General features: G+C 41.3%; 1 protein-coding gene across 2 annotated transcripts in view; it reads right to left on the minus strand.

Moving 5' to 3' along the window:
- Positions 1-14,918, minus strand: part of LOC126481621 (balbiani ring protein 3-like) — a 253,215-nt gene extending 238,297 nt beyond the window's left edge. For both annotated transcript variants that reach the window (XM_050105511.1, XM_050105509.1), the window contains exon 1: positions 14,800-14,918. The gene's annotated coding sequence lies outside the window, so the exon portion shown is untranslated. The remainder of the gene's footprint in view (positions 1-14,799) is intronic.
- Positions 14,919-19,412: the final 4,494 nt, after the last annotated feature.

A 19,412-nucleotide genomic window follows, 5' to 3' on the forward strand; every position in this document is an offset into this window, starting at 1 on the left:
TTTCCTTTCTATAATGCCTGTTTTTCCTAGTATCATACGTAAGAATATGTCTACGTAGACAATCTATTTCATTTGTTAAAATTAGATGTTTATGAGTTAACTCAGCAAAATTGTGACATACTGACACTGTAGTCATAGGATACCACATTTTTTCATTTTGTGAAGTGCACATTTTTTTTTTATTTCTGTACATTTGAAACGAGTTACCAACCTTCAAACCACTTTGAAATATCATCAAGATCTGACTGGATATTTGTGACTTTTTCAAATAGTTCTTCATTACAGAGAACAGCATTATCTGCAAAAAATCTTAGGTTACTGTCTGCCAGGTCGTTAATATGCAATATGAACAACATGGTTCCAACAAATTTCCCTCGGGTGCGCCTGGAAGATACGACGACACCTGTTGATGACTCTTCCTCCAAGATAAAATGCTTTCCCCACACCAAAATATTCTCAAGCCCGGTCACAAATTTCGACTGACGCTAAATATTATCGTACTTTTATTAACAAAATCGATTACGTATTTTTAGCCTTAAAACATAAACTTTCAAGATTGCTTAAGGAATGTGCGACGACAGGTAAGTTCAAAGACAATGGCTTCTTATTCCGAAGTCCGCAAATAATAATACTTATTCCGCATTGGAAAAGAGAAAAATTATGTTTGTTGTGCCTCTGTGTTGAGTAAATTTCACAGGGAAATGATTTTAAAAAATAGCAACAATTTTTTAAAAATCGCAAAAATTAGATTCTCTACCAACAGGATAAACACATCCGCAGGTCTGCAGTTTCTACGGACAGGATTGTGGGGCAGTTACATTACGAACTGCATTTCATCCACTTTCCATGGCATATTTGACCACTTACGGCTATCTTCTCTGGACAAAGTGTGGTGGAATGACTTACAGGGTAATACTCCATTTGTCGGAAAAGTCCCAGGACTGGTCTTTTTATTTCTGATTTTGCAGCATAAAAACAAACAAATTTTTTTAATGTTACCTGATATGTGTATGTCCTTGCAATAATCTTGGCCATGTTCCGCATAAACTTACTAGGTGGCAGGACTGTGCTTAGCAACACACTATTTGGGTTCTTGGCGCATTATTTACGATGGTATAATGGATGCTGATTGTGAGCAGAGAGTGGCCATTAAGTTCTGCATTAAGCTCGGGAAACCCCTAGTGAAACGTGGACAATGATTAAGCAAACGTATGCAGGAGAGGCACTTTCAAGAAGTCGTATTTTCGAGGGGCACAAAAGGTTTCGTGAAGGCAGAAATTCAGTGCAAAATAATCCCAGAGCTGGTCGCCCATCTGCAGCACTTAGCGATGCAAACGTGGAGTGTTTTAAGGCAGTTGTTGCAAGAAGATCGTCATGTAACTGTGCTTGCGATATAACTAAAGTTAGTTAGTTAGTTACGTGTCCCATTGATCAATAGCACGGAAAAACCGTTATGGTGTGGAACGTGTCAAATGCACAAGAAATGCGCACAGGAAACATGGTTTTATTTTTACATTGTCGTGTTGTACCTAAATATTTCTATTATCTATCCCATTCTCTTAAATGGCATAAAATGCAAATATGAAGCCTATATCTATATTCAAGAATTAATCTATGGTATAGAAGGAGTTGTCAAGGAGGTATGATTTCAATTTATTTTTGAAACTATTACTGCTGTCTGTCAGTCATTTTATTTCATCTGGTAATTTATCAAAAAGTTTTAAAGCAGCATATTTTACCTCTTTCTGTGCCAAAGATACGTTAAGTAAAGGATAGTGTAGGTCTTTCTTTTTTCTGGTATTGTAATCATGAATGTCGCTGTTGATTCTAAACTGGTCCAAGTTGTTGAGAAAAAATTTCATTACTGAGTAAATGTACTGTGAAGCAGTTGTAAGAATTCCTAACCTTTTAAATAGATGCCTGCAAGATGTGCGACTATGAGCCCCACACATTATTCTAACTACTTTCTTTTGAGCAGTGAAAACCTTTTGCCTAAGTGTTGAGTTGCCCCAGAATATTATTCAGTATGACATCAGAGAGCGGAAGTGTGCAAAGTATGTTAGCTTACTAATTTGTACATCCTCAAAATTGGCAATTATTGTGATTGCAAAAGTTGCTGAAAATTTGAATCGTGATGTGTGTCACAAAATTTTACGCGCAGATTTAGGAAAAAGGAAACTTATTGCAAAACTAGGTCCTCAGACACTAACAGACGAACAGAAAGAGGAAAGACGAAGAATTTCAGCTGAGGTACTGGATAGAGTCAGACGTGATTCCACATATCTGTCGAAGTTTATTGCTGGGGACGAAAGTTGTTGTTACCAGTATGACCCTCACACACGAGGCGTAAAAAAAAAAGAACAACCTTCGAGGACACGGGCATTGTTGATCACACTCTTTGATAGTGAAGCACTAGTTCACCATGAGTACGTTCCTCCAGATCAAACAGTGAACCAAACTCTTTACGATGAAGTCTTGAAACGTTTGCGGCAAAACGTTTACCCTGATTTGTGGCATTCCCAGGACTGGTTCTTACTGCATGACTGTGGCCAGACCCCATACCGCTTTATCTTTTACTGAGTAGCTGGCGAGACATTCTGTTATTGCCACCCAACGTCCGTCATATTCGCCCGATCCCTCGCCTTGCGATTTTTTCTTGTTTCCGCGAGTGAAAAGGTGACTGAAGAAAAGCTTCATCAAGATATCGCAGACGTCCAACGGACTGTGACAAATGGGCTTGCAACCAGGAACGTTGCAACTGTGTTTAGTAGCCAAGGGGAATACTTCGATATGAACTAGGATCGTTATTTGGTATGTGCAATTTTCTATTTTTAACTGGAACTTTTCTGACATAGGGAGTTTTCTAAACGATGCAGGCGTTCAGATTTTCGCTTCAGATAATATAAGTAATAATACTTTAAATGTCGTGTGTAATGACAACAGAAGCAGCGAAAAAAGCATGCCATATTTAAAAGAACGCAAAATTCCCAAGACTGGCAAAGTTTTGCAAAAGTTCTACGCGAGATGCTTTCAATAATTTCCACAACGAAACTCTGTCTCGAAATCTGGCAGAAAACCCAAAGAGATTCTGATCATACATAAAGCACTCCAGTGGCAAGAGGCAATCAATACCTTCACTGCGCGATAACTACGGTGAAGTCATTGATGACAGTGCCACTAAAGCAGAGTTTTGAAACGAAACTCCTTCACCACAAAAGACGAAATAAATATTCCCGAATTCCAACCAAGAGCAACTGCCAAGATGAGAAACACAGAAATAGATATCCTCGGTGTCGCAAAGCACCTTAAATCACTTAATAAAAGCAAGGCTTCCGGTCCAAATTGTATACCAGTCAGGTTCCTCTCAGAGTATGCTGATACAATAGCTCCATATTTAGCAATTATATACAACTGCTCTCTCACAGAAAGATCCGTACCTAAAGACTGGAAAATTGCTCAAGTCACGCCAATACCCAAAAAGGGAAGTATGAGTAATCCTTTGAATTACAGGCCCACATCACTAACGTCGATTTGCAGTAGGGTTTTCGAACATATTGAAGTACCTCGAAGAAAACGATCTATGAAACGTTGTCAGCACGGTTTCAGAAAATGTCGTTCTTGCGAAACAACTAGCTCTTTATACTCATGAAATAATGAATATTATCGACAGGGGATGTCAAATTGATTCCATATTTTTAGATTAACAGAAGGCTATCGACACCGTTCCTCACATGCGTCTTCTAACCAAACTGCGTGCCTATGGAATACCGCGTCAGTTGTGCGACTGGATTCGTGATTTCCTGTCAGAAAGGTCACAGTTCGTAGTAATAGACGGAAGGTCATCGAGTAAAACAGAAATAATATCCGGCGTTCCCCAAGGAAGTGTTATAGGCCCTCTATTGTTCCAGATCTATAATAACGACATAGGAGACAATTTCAGTAGCCGTCTTAGATTGTTTGCAGATGATGCTGTCATTTACCGTCTTGTAAAGCCATCAGATGACCAAAAAGAATTGCAAAATGATTTAGTTAAAATATCTGTATGGTGCGAAAAGTGGCAATTGACCCTGAATAAAGAAAAGTGTGAAGTTATTCACATGAGTACTAAAAGGAATCCGCTAAATTTAGATTACGCAATAAGTCACACAAATCTGAAGGCTGTAAATTAACTAAATACTTAGGGATTACAATTACAAATACCCTAAATTGGAACGATCACATAGATAATGTTGTGAGTAGAGACAACCAAAGACTGCGATTCATTGGCAGAACACTTAGAAGGTGTAACAGGTCTTCTAAAAGAGACTGGTTACACCACGCTTGTCCGCCCTGTTCTGGAGTATTGCTGTGCGGTGTGGGATCCGCACCAGATGGGACTGACAGATGACATCGAAAAAGTATAAAGAAGGGCAGCTCGTTTTGTATTATCGCGAAGTACTGGAGATAGTGCCACAGACATGATACGTGAATTCGAGTAATCATTAAAACAAAGGCGTTTTTCGTTGCGACGGAATCTTCTTATGAAATTTCAATCACCAGTTTTCTCCTCCGATTGCGCAAACATTCTGTTGGCACCCACCTACATAGGGTGAAATGATCATTACGATAAAATAAGAGAAATCAGGGCTAGCACAGAAAAATTTGAGTGCTCGTTCTTCCCACGCGCCGTTCGAGAGTGGAACGGTAGAGAGACAGCTTGTATGTGGTTCATTGAACCCTCTGTCGGGCACTATTATTGTGAACAGCAGAGTAATCACATAGATGTAGAATACGGCTGCAAACTTGAAAATCTCAAGAATATTCAAGTACTGTATGTGGACAAATTCATTTCATCTGAAGGAGGGGAAGCTAACCAGAGCCTTCCACGAGGCATGCTGGTTAAGACCTTCGCTATTCAAACTATACATGAATGAAGAATTTTACGTGAAACATGGTGTAGAATCCCACGAAAAAGTTTTTGGGGTCTGTCCCGAACTACTGTGAATATTTGCGTATGGCTAGATTTCTCAACGAAATAAGATTACTCATATTACGGCATGTGGCGTCTGACTGCAGCGAGGTGCAGCAGGGAGCAATGCTGCGTTGCCTTTGTTGCTCCTTGCAGAGCACACTGTGTAGACGGGATCGAAGTGCCGCAACAGAAAAAGTTAACGTGCGTACACATTTGCTAATCGCTCAAGAAAACCTTGCAGCTGCGGTCTTCGTACAAGCATTCTGAAAGCCACATGGCTCATGAGCAGTATCGCATAATTCGTTCAGAAGTCGACAAGAGTGCGACGAGCCACGAAGCAAAGAAAACTTCGTTGCTGTGACGGTGGCAAGTGTTACTGCAACGATCGTGGTCATTTTGAAATTAGTGAATATGTCGCTCACAAATGTTGCACAGTTATTGTGTAGAATATGCCAGAAGATTTTGAAGCAGTAAATCTGTTTTCGATTTTGGTACAATATACATCAGTTGGAAGTCTTTACTTACATAACTGGATACAATCATGTGTTGTAAATTAGGGAAATGTAATGTGACAGTGTCAGTATTTTCATGTCAAATGTTTCCATAAGGCGCAGTAAGTCAATGGACGCCTACTTGGTAGTGTGATTAATGCTTCTACTGAATTTATTTATTTATTTTAAATCATAATTTGGTTTTGCAGCTTTACCCGCACATGTACAATTTTATTTTTTTGACTACAGTTAGTAAAGAAACGGCGAAGCTATAAGAAAGGAAGAAAAACAAGATTTTAACGTTGCTTCGACGACAAGGTGATAACAGACGGCGCACAAGCTCTGTTCTGCCTGCCTAAAGGCAGGTTTTCACATGGTAGTTCTCCAGGTTGTCCGGACTTCTGCCATCCTCTTCAGGTCTGCATAATTTATGTCGTCTATCACCTTGTATCTCCTTCTTCCTCTCAGTTTTCTCCCACAAACCAATCCTTCCAAAGCATCTACTAGCAAACACTCCCTTCTCAATGAATGTCCCAACCAGTTCTTTTTCCTTTCTCTTACAACCTTCAGCAGACATATTTTCTCACCAACTCTTTCCAATACTCTTTCATTACTCACTCTTTTCATCCAGCTTATTCTCTCCATTCTCCTCCACATCCACATCTCAAATGCTTCTGACCTTTTTTCATCCTCTCGTCTCAGTGTCCATGTTTCTGTCCCATATAGTGCCACACTCCAGACAAAACATTTGCCAAGCGTTTTCCTTAGTCCTTTATCTAATTTGCCACATAAGAGTCTCCTCTTTCTGTTGAATGCCTCCTTCGCTATGGAAATTCGAGTTTTCACCTCCTGGTGACATCTCAAGTCTTCAGTTATTGTGCTTCCGAGATATTTAAATTCACTTACTTGGCTAATGGTAAATTACTTGGCTAATTGTAGATTCCCAAGCAGTACATGGTATGTCTCTCCATGTGAAAGATTCCGGAGTTAAAACTTTCCCTCATTCGGATCTCCGGGAGGCGAACACATTGAGAGTAGACATATTTGAAAGGAAGAAAGGGACACTGAAGGGAGGAAAGATACGGATTGGAACATGGAATGTGAGGACACTTCTGCAAGCTCGGATTGGGGAAATAAATCGGCCATGCCCTTGCAAAGTATGCATCGAGGCAGCAATTTAGGGAAATCTTGGAAAGCCTGAAGCTGGATTGCCGGTCGGAGATCTGAACAGCCATTCATCCGTAAACGAGTCTTGTGACTTACCACTGGGCCGGTCAGCCTGATCGGTGGTGTGTAACCTTGACGATGCTGCTGTACAAGGGGTGGAAAAAATATGGAAACACCATACGAAATGCATGCTTGAACATAAATACAGATGTTAGCCAAGCTTGAAGGTGGCGCTGTTGTATTTGACCACGATCGGCACCTCTGCAATGGTCTCGATACGTTGCAAGTGTCAGTCGCAGTCAGACCAGCATTCTGTGTTTTGGGAGCATTAGGTCGGAGCAAAGCGAATTCGAACATGAGCAAATTGTTGGTGCTCCTATGGATAGTGCTCCCATAACCGAGGGAGCCGAAGTTTTCGGTGTTTCAAGAGGCACCGTATCGAAGATTTACACCGCATACGGGGAAAGCGCCGGCCGTTGTGGTCGAGCGTTTCTAGGCACTTCAATCTGGAACCGCGCTGCTGCTACGGTCGCAGGTTCGAATCCTGCCTCGGCATGAATGTGTGTGATGCCCTTAGGTTAGTTAGGTCCAAGTTTAGGGGACTGATGACCTCAGATGTTCATTCCAATAGTGCTTAGAGCCATTTGAACGGGGAAAGCGGAGAAACATCATTCGCTAAGTCATAATGCGGGACGAAAGCGCGTGTTGAGCGATGGTGACAGGCGGCCACTCAAAAGGCTTGTGACGAAAAATAAGACGATGGCACTGCAGAACTGATTGTCGCAGTTGCGAACCCTGTCAGCACCAAAAACACAAACGGAGCTCCTGAAGTAGGGAATTATTGGGCGAGATGGAACTCCGAAACAACTCGTCAATGATGCCAATGCCTGTAGCTGGAAAACTTGTGCCGAAGCCATAAAACCTGGACTATGAAGCAATGGAAGAAAGTAATTTGGGCGGATGTGTGTTGTTCCACACACTTACCAACTTTTGGCCCGGTTTACTTCCAAGAGTGAAACAGACGAGGATTCGGTGATGACTTGGTCAGCCGTATACTGGTATTCCCAGAGCCCCGTGCTTACACTATAAGGTCGCATCAGTGTCAAGGATTATGTGGGCATTTTGGCTGACCAGGCCCATCCCATGTTACAAATTTTGTTCCCCAATGGCGATGCTCTGTGCCAAATCGACAGGGCCCTCGTTCACACAGCTCGCATCGTCCAGGATTGGTTTTGTGGGCACGAGAATGAATTGTCGCGTCTCCCCTGGCTACTACCGTCATCACATCTCAGTATTATTGAGAGATAAGGATGTGTGATTGCTATCCACCTCCGTCCTCAATACCTGAGCTTGTCACTATTCCCTTGAAAACCACAAAGACCCTGCATTTATCCATTCCGACACGGTTGGAAGCTGTTCTGAATGCCACCAGTTTGCATACACCATACTTGGCATGGTCATGTCTTGTGTTTACACAAGACATGGTGTTTCCATATTTTTGCCCATCCCTGAATACAGAGCAGCCCCAACACTAGAAAATAGCATTGAAATACAGGAATACCTGCAGAGGATAGAAATTTGGTACAGAGATCGGCTAATGACCCCCAGCAGAACCAAATACAACGTGTTGCGTGTACATAGGAGAAAGATTCATTACTGTATGATTACACGATTGTATTACAATCAATGGAAGCAGTCACATCTATAAAATATTAGCGATATGCGTACAGGGTAGTTTAAAGTGGAACGACTACACACAACTAACTCCAGTAAAAAAGATGCCACACTGACAAGGTGCCCCTTGAGTGCGAGGTTGCAAGTTCAATCTTGACTGAGGCTCATTTGAAAGTGCTTGTGTTAACAACTATGACAAGAAAAATATTAGCTACTAACGACTCACCGTGTGCATCAGGAGAGCGACAGAAAATTAGTGTCTGGGAGGTGCAGAGATCAACCTTCTATGTAATGTATGTTACACAGGTCACAAAATAGGCATCGTCAACAGTCAAGATATGTTGAAAACAAGCCATTAATTTGCACAATGAACACCGAATAAAATTTGGCGCGCACCATCAAAATCGAAGGCGCACTCCTTGGGAGTTACAAACCGTGAAGGATGTTCAGTTAGGTACCCACTCTTAAAAGATGCATATAGAATCATACTGGTGTAACAGGATGATGAAAACTGATGAAATGTGATGGCATGAAACCGAATGCGAAACAGTCTGTCGTGGCGCTTATCGTGAAACTGGCTATCCTTTAAGGTGTAACTGCAGATAGAGCGATTCTATAAGGAAAAAAAAAAAAAAAAAAAACAGCCGAGGCTGAATTTGCCCAGTGGTTCCAGATGGTACGAACTGTAATGTCATACACTTTTCAGGATGGATACTTCGCTATGAAGTAGTGTTATTTTTACGTGCAGACCAGGAATAAATCAAAAGGAAATGTTGACCAGCTACTGGCCAAAAGCGGTGCTCATACCACAGTTGTAGTCCTCTTATGCCCATTCTCGCTCTCTTGCTTGTTGTGACGTAAATATTTCCTATTGCCCTTGCAAGAACACGCACACGAGAAAGAATCGTGGGGTGCAGAGCACCATCAACTTCTCGCAGCACAACAAATAAATTTTCAACCAATTTACCATCCAGATTAACAGTCTGCATAATTGTACAAGAATGCGTTAAGGCACTGCTATTATTTGATCTTGATACAAATCTCTTGGTACGTCTGACATCCAGAGTTCCTTTCATATGCATTTTTTTCTTTAAATACCGATCGGTCAGCGTTTAAAACAAATTCCTTACTGAACGATGAGAGCCGGCCGGTGTGGCCGTGCGGTTCTAGGCGCTTCAGTCCGGAACCGCGTGACCGCTACGGTCGCAGGTTCGAATCCTGCCTCGGGCATGGATGTGTGTGATGTCGTTAGGTTAGTTAGGTTTAAGTAGTTCTAAGTTCTAGGGGACTGATGACCACAGATGTTAAGTGCCATAGTGCTCAGAGCCATTTGAACCATTTGAACGACGAGAAAAGTTTATTTTCGGACCGATTCCGCAGTTTGCTGTGCATCGTCAAGTTGATGCTTTGTTTGAAATTTCGTTATCTTACGTCTACCAATTCTGTAGCACTGTTTTAAGTTATGCAACCATCCACTGCTTGTGTCGCGCGCAATTTGATGTGCATAACGTAGTAGGTCACTGTCATGCACATCCTGTAAACCGTATCGAGCACCCTTGAAACGCACAACACCAGTTTCTGTAACAAGTGCGCCTTGTCCTTAGTTTTTATTACGCATTACACGATCATATTTTGCGGACTTACTCAAAATTTGTTCATAATTGTTTTTTTACTATGCTGCGGATGATCTTCCATGTACGTATTTACTTTTAGTACTCGATCCTTGGACAACGATTGTCCTTTACTACGTTTCACTGGAGAAGGGATTTGTGGCTCCCTGTCCGACAAGGGTGATGAACTACATGGCTCGACACTTTCACTTGTTAAGCACGTATAGTCATCATTGTACTCCTCATGTACATTGTCCGCACAGTCAAGTGTATACGACACCACACATTCCACTGACTCATCTTGCAGAAATACTTCATCTGCCATTTCTTTTTCACTCTACGAAAGTCATTGGGTTCCTTTTTCACGAGATGTTAATTTCGGCAACTGTTGTTGTATAGGGTGACAATTATTGAAGTATATGAAAAAAAAACTTAATTCAACATGTAAACGTCACTACAGATATTCGGATTTTTGTTATGACATGCTCGATATGCTTCACATCGTTGGCGAATGTGGCGCAGACGAACAGTGAAATTCTGCCTGATCCGCCGAAGTGTTCAAATGGCTCTGAGCACTATGGGACTTAACATCTATGGTCATCAGTCCCCTAGAACTTAGAACTACTTAAACCTAACTAACCTAAGGACATCACACAACACCCAGCCATCACGAGGCAGAGAAAATCCCCGACCCCGCCGGGAATCGAACCCGGGAACCCGGGCGTGGGAAGCGAGAACGCTACCGCACGACCACGAGATGCGGGCCGCCGAAGTGTCGACGCTGCCGATAACCTCCTCAGTTGTTGTTTTAATCTCAGCAATGGTTTTGGGGTTACTGCTGTATACCCTGTCTTTAATACAGCCCCACAAAAAGAAGTCGCATGTGTTCAGATCGGGAGAATATGGCGGCCAATCAAGGCCCGTGCCAGTGGCCTCTGGGTACCCCAGAGCCAGAATGCGGTCCTCAAAGTACTCCACCAGGACATCGAACACTCTCCTGCTTCGATGGGGTCGAGCTCCGTCTTGCATGAACCACATTTTGTTGAAATCAGGGCCACCTTGGTTAACGGGGATGAAATCACCTTCCAAAACCTTCACGTACTGTTCGGTAGTCACCGTGCCACCAATGAATATCGTACCGATTATTCCATGACCGGACATTGCAGCCACACAGTCATCCGTTGAGGGCGAAGAGACTTCTCGATCGCGAAATGCGGATTCTCAGACCCACAAATGTGCCACTTTTGCTTATTGACGAACTCCTCCAAATGAAAGTCGGCTTCGTCGCTAAGCCAAACCATATTCACATCAAAGTCCTGTTCGCCAATTCAGTGGACAACAGTGTTGGTGAAACACAACCGCTGTTCTATGGCCCTAGGGCTTAGTGGCTGACGGGTTTGAATTTTATATGGGAAGAGATGTAGGTCTTCAACAACAATTTGTCGTAGTGTCTCCCGGTTGATTCCCGTCTGTTATGCAGGTCGTCTGATCGATTTCCTTGGGCGGGTTTGAAACACAACGCGTGTCTTCTCGAAGTTTTCTGGCGTTTTCACCCTTTTTAGACGACCGACATTTCCAATACTGTTCACGAGCAATATCCGTTCTCTCAAACTTCCGAATCAAATTTTTGATTGTTAGCGCACTTGGACAAGTTGTCTTCAGCTTGAACTCGGCCGCAAACTTCCTTTCAGCCGCAGTTGGGCTATTAATGCTCGCACAGTAGGTCTTCACAAGCGGTATACGCTCAGGCACGCTCTATAGTGACATTTTCACGTGCAAACGGCCGACGACAACTAGGCGCGTGTGCACGCGCATACTAATTTCCGTCACGCCCTGCGGCATTGTGCAGTTTGAACGTCCTACCGTAAACCGTCCAGAATTTATGACGATTTTATTTCATGTAGTTCAATAATCATTAAAACAACAACTGAGGAGGTCATCGGCAGCATCGACACTTCGGCGGATCAGGCAGAATTTCACTGTTCGTCTGCGCCACATTCGCCAACGATGTGAGCTTTCGAAATGTGGTGCTACAGAAGAATGCTGAAGATTAGATGGGTAGATGACATAACTAATGAGAAAGTATTGAATAGGATTGGGGAGAAGAGGAGTTTGTGGCACAACTTGACTAGAAGAAGGGATCGGTTGGTAGGACGTTCTGAGGCATCAAGGGATCACCAATTTAGTATTGGAGGGCAGCGTGGAGGGTAAAAATCGTAGAGGGAGGCCAAGAGATGAATACACTAAGCTGATTCAGAAGGATGTAGGTTGCAGTAGGTACTGGGAGATGAAAAAGCTTGCACAGGATAGAGTAGCATGGAGAGCTGCGTCAAACCAGTCTCAGGACTGAAGACCACAACAACAACAACAACAGTTCAATAACTGTCATCCTACAGACAATGCAATCGTTGCCATTAATCTGATTTGTATCAACACCACCACTAGTGTAGCATTGTGTGAGTTACTCGTCGATTAAGTAGTTCAACAGTCTGTAAAAAGCCGGACATCTGGCAACTCTATCTAGAAGGCAATCATTCTGATTCTAGCAACTGTTCTGGTCTACACAAGAAAGCGACTAGTCTGCACGGATGGTCCACCTACATATACCACCGGATTTTAAGATACAGCGATAACACAACGAAGCTCACCTCAGCGTGGTGATAATTGAGCGTTACTGTTCGGGGTTTTATGTTTTCTATCACTTAAAAGCATTAAGTCCGATTTTAATGAACCTTAAATTACTGTAACAACGAATCCAGTGGGATTCTTTCTGGAGATATCATTAGCGTTTAACACTCGCTAACGAACCAGTCGTCTAGTAAATTAAAAGCATTGCGAAGTGACACGACGATTATTTCACTAGAGTAAAGGTAAGCAGCAGAATTCATTTCTAGGGAGTTGTAAATTTCATCTGAAGGAGACAACTTCCTGGAAGAAATGCGATGTATATCGCAGCCGCAAACAGCATCTGATCGAACAACTATTGATAGCTAACATCTATCAATAAAACGACTCCAGAATAATTGTTGAATGATATTTAATATTAAACCCACGAGGACGAATCGTCTCGTGACAACCGACTTGTGTGAATTAATTCTTAACAACAAACCGAAAAATGTTTTTTCTCACAAACACACAACTGATGAGATTTACAATTACACTATCGAAGTCTCTCTATAAATACTTATGTAGTTTCTTACAGTAGTTTCTGATACTGGTCAGACGTAAATGGCCGGAAGCTATGCCTTAGATTGTTAAGTTTTACACAGGATAGTAATTTTTCCAGTTCCACATTGTACATACGGTATTCAGACAAGAAGTCGTGCTTAACTACAAGAACAAGTTCAGATTTACAGAAGAGTGCTCTCAATAAGCAATCTCAAAGTTTACCACCAAAACTACTTTTTTTTGCGTGTCTATCTAGGTCTATCTCTTGTCTTGAACGGAACTTCACCGACAGTCAAACGCCAACACGAAACCAGAAATAATCTGCAACACAAGGTATTTTAAGTGATAAAGCATTATTGTGCAGGGTCTTAGTTGCAGCTACAATCAAATTCAAGGAACACAATAGATGATTTACAATATGTTGGTGGTGCAGGTAATAATCGTGACAATCACGTCTAAACCCCTAATACATCGATCTGCGTCAAGAACCGTGATACGCTGCATCATTAGGTTTTTAACTTGGGCCATTTCTTGGCCTGGGTTAATCCTTCTGCGGCTAGCTCCGCCGAGCAGTAAGAGAGGGGAGGGAGCGCGTGAGTGTCTGTGCACATTTCGCATGTGTGCGCGTCAAGTGACAGGGACAGGTTGCTGATCGCTTGTAATTCCAAAATACGAGGGAATACGGGTGGTTGGCTGCTACTATTTGTCAATTAAGCGTGGTTGTATAGTTTTGAATCATTTCGTTTTCACCCCGTGGAGCAATAACTTTACTTCTGGTTTTATAGAGGTATACACGGAACAGGGATCAGCATTTTTTTTTTTTTTTTTTTAAGATTGTGAAGTAGAAATTAGTGGAAAGTTAATAGTAATGACCACCATATACAGGTCTCTAGCTGATGATTTTTAAATATCGTTATCCACGAAAAAACTTCCCACGTTTTTCATTAAATTGTTCTGGGCTGTAGATCGCGTCATGTCGTAAAATGTACAGACGTCCAGCAGGGTGAGTAATACAACATAAAACTGCTTGCGGTATATTCTTCTTCTTAGCAAGTCGAACAGTTCCTAAACCATAAAGTGCAAATCGTGCGGCATCAAGTGTAGAGTATTAGCCGAAGCTAATTACACTTTCTCGGCCTGTTAAAACATGCACAGACATTCTTCTACTGTAGCTACGCTAAGCTATTGAGTATTGTAGCTCTGTTGTTTATACATACGGAAACGTAGCTGTTTGATAAACCTATACATAACATTAAAACAGCACGATAAGTGTTAGGACAAGTACTCTGACAAGTACACATGCTGTTAACAATTCTATTTTACCACGTTTTCACTAGCGTATCTGAAAAGAAACTTAAACGTCGAGAACGAAAGATGAAATAGGTACAGAACTTACGAGAGAGAGTAGCACGAAATGTTATCATCTACTAAGATTAATCCTGAACGTTAAGAAAAAATCTTCAGGAGACGGGCATCCTGAAGTGCTTTCTGAGACAGATATCTAATTAAACGTTTTTAAACTGCCCTCACAGACAAGTTTATGGGGCATGCAAAGCCAGCAAAACCTACGCTTACTGTAAAAGAAGATAATTTGCATATTACTATGTAGCTACATGGCAATAGCTTACGTTCGTCTGCAGTAATTACCCTCAAAGCGTATTAAAATATTGTCAGTCGTTTGTTGAGTGGCGAATACACTGTTCTCAACACGAATACTTTATACGTGCTTGGTACTTACCTGTAGTGGACCTGTGCAACTTGTCGACTATAATGTTAACACACACGCAGCTTCAATGCGAACAAACTCAGCAGCACTGGTCACCGCGCCACATACGATCGCGCTTTACTGCCGCTTTTCAACACACTGACCGACTTTCAAAGGCGCGGGACTGCCACTACGTCACGTTAGTTCCGTGAAACTGCGCATGCGCGGAGTTGCCACAACTCGCCGCTATGGGGTGCCACTAGTTAAGGCGCAGGGACACGCCGAGCAGCGTATTTCTTACGTCCGGTATGCGTTCAGAACACGAGTGCCGAGGAGGAACTTTAAAGCATTTGGGTGGCGGTGGCAAGGCGGGAGGGGGGGGGGGGCATATAGCCCCCCTCCCAATGGAGTATCATGTTACACTGGATAAAATGACTTCAGAAATCAGCGAATATATTACTTCAACAGATTCAATAATTTTTTTTAATAATTATGTAGCAACATAGGGTGCAATGTATTTCGAACACATTTTAACAAAAGAATAAGAGCGACAAATAGCTTACTATCTAAACCAATAAATATCATTTAACTTAAAATATGCGTCTTATTATTTATTAATATACATCAATAATCAAGAAAGCTAAATATACCGGGTATGCCTACCAACACTTAAATTGCTGACCCCAGACAAAAACTTCGAAATCGCCGGACACCTGGATCAAATCGTATTATTTTCCCGGTCACAGAGATTCTGTGGACACATTTTTACCCTGAACTCCAAAACTGTTACCAAAAACTACTTCAAGCAACACCAAATGTTACCAATTTGTCGGTGGAGGACCCCGACTCTACTTTTGTTAAACGATATTCCATTCTCCCAACGACACCCCCCCCCCCCCCCAAACCCACCCTTGACCGACTTCTAGAATCGCCCCTGAAGCCTTGTTTTCTTTCAAGTCCCTCTGCTTCTTGCATTTTGTTAATTTACAAGTTCACAAGTAGCCACTTGTAATGGCATAGCCCTCCTGACTTCTTGTGTAATCAAATCAGTAACATGTTCGGGCTGGCTATGCACTGGATTTTCAATAGGGTTAGCTCATTAACAGTCCCTTACTATTGGACTGTGGTAGACTTAACAAACTTCATGAATTATCATTCATGGGCTGAAACAATACTCAACTACCAGTCAGATTTGGCTCAATAGCAAACAATGCACAATACTATCGCCCCTGAAGCCTTGTTTTCTTTCAAGTCCCTTTGCTTCTTGCATTTTGTTAATTTACAAGTAGCCACTTGTAATGGCATAGCCCTCCTGACTTCTTGTATAATCAAATCAGTAACATGTTCGGGCTGGCTATGCACTGGATTTTTGATAGGGTTAGCTCGTTAACAGACCCTTACTATTGGACTGTGGTAGACTTAAAAAACTTCATGAATTACCGAAACTCCACTAAACCAGTTGCGAAACAGAGATGCTTGAAATTAACAAACACCTAAAAACATAAAGTTGATTAAAACCTGAAGTTGACAGCAGTGAGAGTTTTGAAGACAGCCTAATGGGAAATGGAGGTGCTGCATTGGTTGCAGTAGGCAAGAAACTCAAATCCACAGAGATAGAAATGGATGCTGCATGCGAGATTGTTGGGCAAAACTCTGTATCAGGAGTGATCATAAAATTGTAATTGCATTCATCTATTGACGACCTGAGTCACCTCCTGATGTAACCAAAACTTCAGTTCCCATGTGGGGAAGTTCTCCATCATATTGTAAACACTGGTGAAGATTTTAAAGTAAACACTGGTGAAGATTTTAATCATCCAACGATTAATTGCCAACAGCCTTGCAGCAGTGGTAACACCAGTTCCCATCAGATCACCGAAGTTAAGCACTGTCAGGCTGGACTAGCACTTGGACGGGTGACCATCCAGTCTGCCGAGCACTGTTGGCAAGCGGAGTGCACTCAGCCTTTGTGAGGCAAACTGGGGAGCTACTTGATTGAGAAGTAGCGGCTCCAGTCTTGTGAACTGATATATGGCTGGGACAGCAGTGTGCTGACCACATGCCCCTCCATATCCGGTGACACCTGTGGGCTGACGATGACACGGTGGCCGGTCGGTACCATTGGGGCCTTCATGGCCTGTTTGGGCGATGTTTAGTTTTAGTTTTTAACAATCAATTGCAAAAATTGCAATTTTGTTTGCGGTGGGGAGTGACAAAACTTCTTGTGAAACATTATTAAATACCTTCTATGAAAACTAATTGGAACAGAGGTAAGGATACAGACATGCAAAAATGAATATACTGATAAAACCATACTACATAAAATACAGAAGGTCTATACTCTACAAGAATGTTTTACAGGAATCACAATGGCTATGATGTATGCAATATCTCATACATCAACAGGTGAAGCAATAAATCAAATTCGATTCAGAAGATTAGGAAAACGTAAAACTAAAACCCATAACTTCACAATCAAAGGTGAGGATAAAGTGATAGAAAATGCTCAACAGGTTGCCAATATATTCAATGAACATATGTGAACATGGTGCCAAACCTAATTAAAAGTATGTGCAATTCAAACAACGATAGCATAAAAGTACCTATTTTATGAAAAGACAATGTTTTTCTACCATTACGCAGTAACAGAATCTGAGGCAATAAATGCTATTAATAAATTAAAAAATGAATGTCTAGTGGTGTTGACAGAAATCCAGACAATGTAATCAAACGTAATTCCACCAGTACAGATTCTCAGCTAGCCTAACTTTTTTCAGGACAGGGGTGCTTCCATCAAAACTAAAGCCACTCTACATGAAAGATAATACTGCTATCATAAGTAATTATAGACCAGTGTCTCTACTGACAGGTTTTTCTAAGGTAAGTGAAAAGCTACCTGGGTTTCTGAACACAAATAAAATATTGACTAATGCTCAAAATGGGTTTACGAAGAGCAAATCAACAGAAACAGCACCCTTTCAATTCATGCAAATGGTCCGAAATCCCTTGAATATGAATAAATTAAGCTCTGAGATATTCTTGGATTTATCAAATTATTTGATCTAATCAGCAATGACTTACTGCTTATGAAACTATATTGTTACAGGGTCCCAGGGACTGGCCTTCAAATGGTGCAAGTCCTGTCTTTCTGATAGACAACAGAGAGTACAAATTTATCATTAAGGCAATTACTACCTTTCAGGTTACAACCAGAATTAGTGATGGAGTGCCCTAGAGTTACATGATAAGCCCTCTGTTGTTCCTGGTAAACAAACATAATTTGCTAAACCATGTGAAGATCACTGATAGAGTGATGTTTGCCAATGACACAAGAATTTTTATAACATGTCTAAGACAATAAATGAGCCATGAAAATGGTATAGGGTAACACTTTGGTCATAAATGAGAAAAATAGTATGGACAAATTTTGATAATATTATAATTACATCTAAAATCAGCATAAAAACTAACTGTGGTATGGAACAACCTCCATACACAAAATTTCTTGGTGTATGGGCAGAGTAATACTAGAGATGGGAGAAACAACCAAAAGTTTTGAATAAAGAACTAAGTAAATGCTGTTATATGCTAAGTACGCTTTAGATTATTGCTGAATCACTGTTGTGTGCCTGTTCCACTTATATGAACAGCTTGCTCAGGTATTATATAATCATCTGTGGGAAAACAAACATCAAAAAATCAGAATACTGAAAGGAGTTCCCTCTAGACAACCATGAAGGGAAATATTTACAGAACTTAAAATAATGACACTTCCTAGCTTATACGTTTATAGTGTGTGGACTTTCTGAATAATCAACAGTAACTTTCAACACTGAAAAATAAGGTTCATAACTACAAAACAAGAAGAGGCAACGATTTTTGCAGAAATATCCACAAAATCTTTCACCAAAAACGTTAACATTATCAACATAAAATACTTCTTAGTGCACAGCTTGCTATAATAAAGAAAATTTTCAAAAAAATCGTTGTTGTTGTGGTCTTCAGTACAGAGACTGGTTTGATGCAGCTCTCCATGCAACTCTGTCCTGTGCAAGGCTTCTTCATCTCTGAATAACTACTGCAACCTATATCCTTCTGAATCTGCTTAATGTATTATTTCTTGGTCTCCCTCTATGATTTTTACCCTCCACGCATCTCTTCAATACTAAACTGCTGAACTCTTGATGCTCAAAACGTGTCCTACCAAACCTTCTCCTAGTCAAATTGTGCCACAAATTCCTCTTCTCCCCAATTCTATTCAGTACTTCCTCGTTAGGTACATGATCTACCCGTCTAATCTTCAGCATTCTTCTGCAGTGCTACATTAAGAAAGCTTTTGTTCTCTTCTTGTACAAATTATTTATTGTCCATGTTTCACTTCTGTACATGGCTACACCCCATAAAAATACTTTCAGGAAAGACTTCCTGACACTTACATCCAAACTAGATGTTAACGAATTTCTCGTCTTCAGATGCGCTTTTCTTGGCATTGCCTGTCTATACATTTTATATCCTCTTTATTTCAACCATCATCAGTTATTTCACTGCCACAATAGTGAAACTCATCTACTTACTTTAAGTAAACCATTTCCTACTTTAATTCCCTCAGCGTTGCCTGATTTAATTTGACTACATTCCATTACCCT

Source organism: Schistocerca serialis, chromosome 5 (assembly GCF_023864345.2).
Source record: "Schistocerca serialis cubense isolate TAMUIC-IGC-003099 chromosome 5, iqSchSeri2.2, whole genome shotgun sequence".
In the NCBI taxonomy this organism is placed as follows: Eukaryota; Metazoa; Arthropoda; class Insecta; order Orthoptera; family Acrididae; genus Schistocerca; species Schistocerca serialis.